The following is a 6,000-nucleotide window of genomic DNA, read 5'->3' on the forward strand; positions in this document are numbered from 1 at the left end:
GATCTCAGGGTCATGGGATCAAGCCCTATGTCAGGCTCTATGCTGAGCCGGGAGCATGCTTAAGATTCTCTACCCCCCACCCCGCTCACGTGCTCTCTCTCTCTCTCTCTCAAAAATATATATTAAAAACAAAAATAGAAAAGTAATAGCATTTTGGAAAAGTTATTTACTGATAATGTTCTGATAATCATGAAACAATGTTTTGAAAGAATATTTTTTTTTTAATTTTTTTTTTTCAACGTTTTTTATTTATTTTTGGGACAGAGAGAGACAGAGCATGAACGGGGGAGGGGCAGAGAGAGAGGGAGACACAGAATCGGAAATAGGCTCCAGGCTCCGAGCCATCAGCCCAGAGCCTGACGCGGGGCTCGAACTCACGGACCGCGAGATCGTGACCTGGCTGAAGCCGGACGCTTAACCGACTGCGCCACCCAGGCGCCCCGAAAGAATATTTTTAAAAGTTTGATGGACAATAGCTCTGGTAAGTAATTCAAATAATAAAGTATAAAGAAAAAGTTAAGAAGAATTCTTGAATCCCACCGCTCAGAGAGAGCCTCTATTAATCATGTAGGAAACATCCTTTCAGACGTGTTACACATATTTTTTCCATCTTGTCTACGCCCACACGTATCTTCAGCTTTATCTGAACCTATTTTTAGCCAGGGACCATGTACATGGAAAAAGTGACTCAAGCAAGCGAATCAATTTAATGAAACCCATCCCATCAGTCTGACCATTGAAGAGGGCTAGGTAGAACACATAGACTATGAAATTGATTAGTGTAAATGAAATTTAACAGTAAAGAAACGAACATTATGGATAAAGGAATTAGCAACACGTTTGAACAAAAAACTGCCACGTGAGTTTTTCCCACTGGGTCTAACTTATATTGGGCAATTATTATGATCTACTTTAAGAAAGCTTGAATTTATAATAAAGTAAGAAAAGGTAGCATGGTGTTTCTCCATTATCATTTTAGAAGCTGCAGTGAACTACATTATTTGATTGTATCTCTAAATTAATTAAGCAGTGTGTTGGGGGCATTCTTAATAAAGTTGGCCAATTTTTAATTCAGGTTGACACTGCTGAAGATACAAACATAATTGCTATTGGTTCAGAATCTGCAGATGATCTGATATCAGTCTCCGGCATATGGCATATGTTCAAGCATAGTAAAACCTCATTAATTTAGACTTCTTCATTTGAATTTCAAGACAATTTGAGCAAGGTATGCTTCTTCATTACCTAGGGGAAAAAGAAAAAAAAAAAAAGTTTCCCAACAGGAAAAGAAAATATTATCCCAACAAGATCTCAGGGCTACAGTATAAAGAATTGAATAGAACAAATAACTTTCAAGAAAATTAGCATTATTCATGTTTATAAAAATACAGCGACTATGCACTTAAGAGATATCATCTGCCCTTAAGCATATTCAATATAACATCTGTTTATAAATACTCTTGGTGTGTTGTAATCTTTTTCTTTCTCTTTCTTTCTTTCTTTCTTTCTTCCTTTTTCTTTCTTTTATCCTTTCTTTTCTATCTATCTATGTATCTATCTATCATTTTTCTACCCCTCTATGTAAGTCTTACAGTTCGTATCTTCACTAATTTCCAACGATATTGCTCCTTGTTTTCATATTACTAGTATTTAATTTGTTGGGGAAAATAGGCTATAGAAGTTGTTAGTTCGTATTTACGTAAATAGTATTCTCATATTAAGGGTAACAATATGAAAGACAAACTCAGTATCTTTAAATCATGGCTTAAAAAGTAATTACCTTGGACAGTTTAAGCTGCCAAAATGTTCATAGGTGCAATTCTCAACTAGGACTGCTTTCACCCCTCGGGAAATATATGACAAGGTCTAGAGACGTTTTTTGGTTATCACAACAGGAGGTGCTATTGGTTATGTCGTGGGTAGAGGCTAGCAATGCTGCTAAACGTTTCACAGCGTACAGGACAGTTTCCCACAACCGACAATTATCCACTCCAAAATGTCAATGGCGCCACGACGATTTAAAAAAAATTAATTATTATTGAATCAGTTATTGGTATAATTAAATAAGCTGACTGCGCAAGCTGTCAAGTATGAAAATGACCAAAAATATTAGTGTGGCAATTTTGAGGTCCACTGGCGGTCAACTACTAAACAAACGTGACCTGGTCAGGTTCCATGTTGAATCCATTTTGATTGGTCAGGCTTTCCTCATGATACTGTGTAGAAGCAGAACCTGGAGCAAATGCGATTAGATGTCTCAACCCAAGTTTTTGAGAAAACAGAGCCTCAAGCAGAGATGAAGCCTAGTCCTTTGTTTGGGAGGTGCAAGCCTAATTTCATGAAGATGAGGAAGAGAAACTTAAGGCAAGAGAAAAGGTGAGGTGATTCGAAGTGATACTTTATGATGCCGGCTGCTACTTGGCCAAGAGCCACTGTGAGAGACAGCGGTTGACTCAGCAGGCTTGTAATACTCCAAGGTAAAATCTCAGAATAGTTTTTGCAAGATAGGAAAGAGAAAAATTTTCTCTTTGTCATTGGCCAAAATCCACTCCATGGTGGAGTGAACCCCCAAACACATTTCTGATTGGCATCATCATTTCCCTTCTGCAGCTTTTAGGGATGCCAGGCTTTCCACCCCGCACTCAAAGTCTGACCGTGGCGGCAAGGTCCGGGTACCCCAAGGTATGGCTGTTTGGCTGTTGTGTTGCCAACATTGGGAAGGACAGCCGGCTACTCCCAGAATGAGTGAGTGGTTAGTCCACTGGTAGAGACAGCTCAGGGAATAAGGGGAAGCACACAAATGTGTGCTTGACAAAGTAAACCCAGTGGCCATTTAAGCTGTTTGTCAACTATTTCTAGTCGCTTCCCTTCTAAGAGCCAATGAAAGATCCTCTGGAGTTCTGTCTTTTGCTTTGGGATGGAAATAGCAACAGTCAAGATGGCGACTCCCCAGCAGCCAGAGTCGCTTCATGACTGTAATAAACAGACTGCCTTCACCCTACCATCCTGACCTATAGTGGGCATGTAGCGTAAAGGGGAGAAAGAAAACACCATCATCCTTTAAACCATAGGTATTTCGTGAGGTAATTCTACTGGTCATACTTGCTGTGGAAGTCGGCAGCAGTGGAGCCACAGTGAAACAAAGCTACAGGACCACCATCCGGAAACGAAGAACAGAATCTTCAGAAAGAACCACGTTCCTTCAATTTTACGTAGTCATATCCATTTCCCAGCTGCACTGCAAAATGCAAGGTAAAATGGGGCACAATCGAGCCCTGGTTTTCAATCTGGGCATGCCCGGTCCAAACTCCGCCCCCACCCCCACCCCCACCCCCCAAGGAGTGAGGCAACTTTCAGCAGTGACCTCACAAATCTGGCTCCTGCTTCCCTCAAGCTTGGAGCTGTCACAAACGCTCAAGTGTGTGATTCCAGGCCCTTTCTTTTTCTTTTTTTTCTTTTTTTTTTTTTCAATATATGAAGTTTATTGTCAAATTGGTTTCCATATAACACCCACTGCTCATCCCAAAAGGTGCCCTCCTCAATACCCATCCCCCACCCTTCCCTCCCTCCCACTCCCCATCAACCCTCAGTTTGTTCTCAGTTTTTAAGAGTCTCTTATGCTTTGGCTCTCTTCCACTCTAACCTCTTTTTTTTTTTTCCTTCCCCTCCTCCATGGGTTTCTGTTAGTTTCTCAGGATCCACATAAGAGTGAAACCATATGGTATCTGTCTTTCTCTGTATGGCTTATTTCACTTAGCATAACACTCTCCAGTTCCATCCATATTGCTACAAAGGGCCATATTTCATTCTTTCTCATTGCCACGTAGTACTCCATTGTGTATATAAACCACAATTTCTTTATCCATTCATCAGTTGATGGACATTTAGGCTCTTTCCATAATTTGGCTATTGTTGAGAGTGCGGCTATAAACATTGGGGTACAAGTGCCCCTATGCATCAGTCCTCCTGTATCCCTTGGGTAAATTCCTAGCAGTGCTATTGCTGGGTCATAGGGTAGGTCTATTTTTAATTTTTTGAGGAGCCTCCATGCTGTTTTCCAGAGCGGCTGCACCAATTTGCACTCCCACCAACAGTGCAAGAGGGTTTCCGTTTCTCCACATCCTCGCCAACATCTATAGTCTCCTGATTTGTTCATTTTGGCCACTCTGACTGGCGTGAGGTGATCTCTGGGTGTGGTTTTGATTTGTATACTTTTCAGGCCCTTCCTTAGGTGGCCTGGTGGCCTAGTGTATTCCTGATGTTCCAGATAGCATTAGTAATAACTGTCGACAGTGATAAAGGAATATAATTATTTCATGCCGGCGGCTGTGAGTATCACTTTTTACGCAGTTTTATGCACCATCTTCTGCGGGCGGACTCGGCAAGGCACGGGAAATAAGAAACTGATCACGACACAGCCTCTGTTGTCACGATGTTCACAATCATTTCATTGATACAAGCAAGTACGTAAGTAGACTCACGGTGGCCTTTATTGTACAGAAAAGAAGGGCACCAAATGAGGTACACTGATAATAAGGCCATGCTCTGTGTGAACGTTCATGATAGTTATCATCTACTAAGCATTGTATGCAGATGAATTATGGTGCCATGCTTGTGTGTTTCTAATCAATGACCCCTCCGGTTCGTGTAGACTCTCTTTGCATGGGAGTAAATTTATAATAATTACATGTGCTCTAATTGGCATCAACCAGAACATCTTGTCTCTATGGGAACCCTTGGCCTGGCCTTCCATTGGAAAACTGGTAGAGAGAACCCAGAGGCGCCCACCTGTATAACACGCGTTGAAAGATATATTTCGCGTGGACCTCCTGTTGCAGCAAATGCAAGTACATAACAAACGTACTGAGCTATCTTGGAGAAATGGAACATTTCGTGTATTAAACGTATTCCAATTTCTCTGGATAAATGATGCTATGCTATGTAAGTGTCTGGAATTTCTGACACTGATAAGATCTGCCAAGCAAAGCGTCTACGGATCTGTTTCTTGCAAGAGTAAACCCTGGGAATATCTAAACACTCCACAAGGTTTATTTTAACGCCGAAACTCCTATAAGAAAGGTAGATCTTGCAAGGGATAGAAAACAAATAAATAGAAGCCTTGTAGTAAAATGTAAATTTGCAGCAAATTGTAAAATGGCAAGTGGTTATGTTTGCATTTTTTACACTAAAGATGTCTTTCAATGCCATTTTTGGAAACTTTTGGTTCTTGCAGAGTATGGTGCGAACTGACAAAATTCTCATTTTGGGGGAGAAACAATTCCCAAACAGACACTGCCTATAAAACCAAATACTTTAACGCTTCAAAAATAGTTCTTTGGTCGCTTTTAACATCCAACGACAGCTTGGGGGGGACAGGAAGGAAGAGGTCATACAGCAGAAATCCAAAGGTTGAAATGCTTTCAGTTGATTTCATTTTTATTTCTGTTCAACGTTGGATCACACTTTCTTCAAACTTCATTGACCTTTGTAGGAGGGCCAGAGATTTATCATTAATGATAAATTTTAAACATAAAAGCAAGAACTAATTTCAAAGTGGTCTCTAGGCTATATTGTATAATCTTCTGAATGACATATGTAGTCAAATGTTCGGGATGGCGCACTATGCCCTGGTTATATGGAACAGAAGGATCGCAAGCTTAGTGATAAAAAAAAAGACAAGAAGAGATACTCTAAGATGAGAGCATCCAAGAGGAAGACACATTTGCCATTTCAGGAAACATCAGTATACCACACAAAAATGCAAGAGCAAGGGAGTCTGGGTGGCTCAGTCAGTTAAGCGTCTGACTCCTGACTTCAGCTCAGGTCATGATCTCATGGTTGTGGGATTGAGCCCCACATTGGGCTGTGTGCTGGCAGTATGCAGCCTGCTTGGGATTCTCTCTCTCCCTCTTTCTCTGCCCCTCCCTTGCTCATTATTTCTCTGTCTCTCTCTCTGTCTCTCTCTCTGTCTCTCTCCCTCTCAAAAAAAAAAAATATATA

Source organism: Panthera uncia (assembly GCF_023721935.1).
Source record: "Panthera uncia isolate 11264 chromosome B3 unlocalized genomic scaffold, Puncia_PCG_1.0 HiC_scaffold_1, whole genome shotgun sequence".
In the NCBI taxonomy this organism is placed as follows: Eukaryota; Metazoa; Chordata; class Mammalia; order Carnivora; family Felidae; genus Panthera; species Panthera uncia.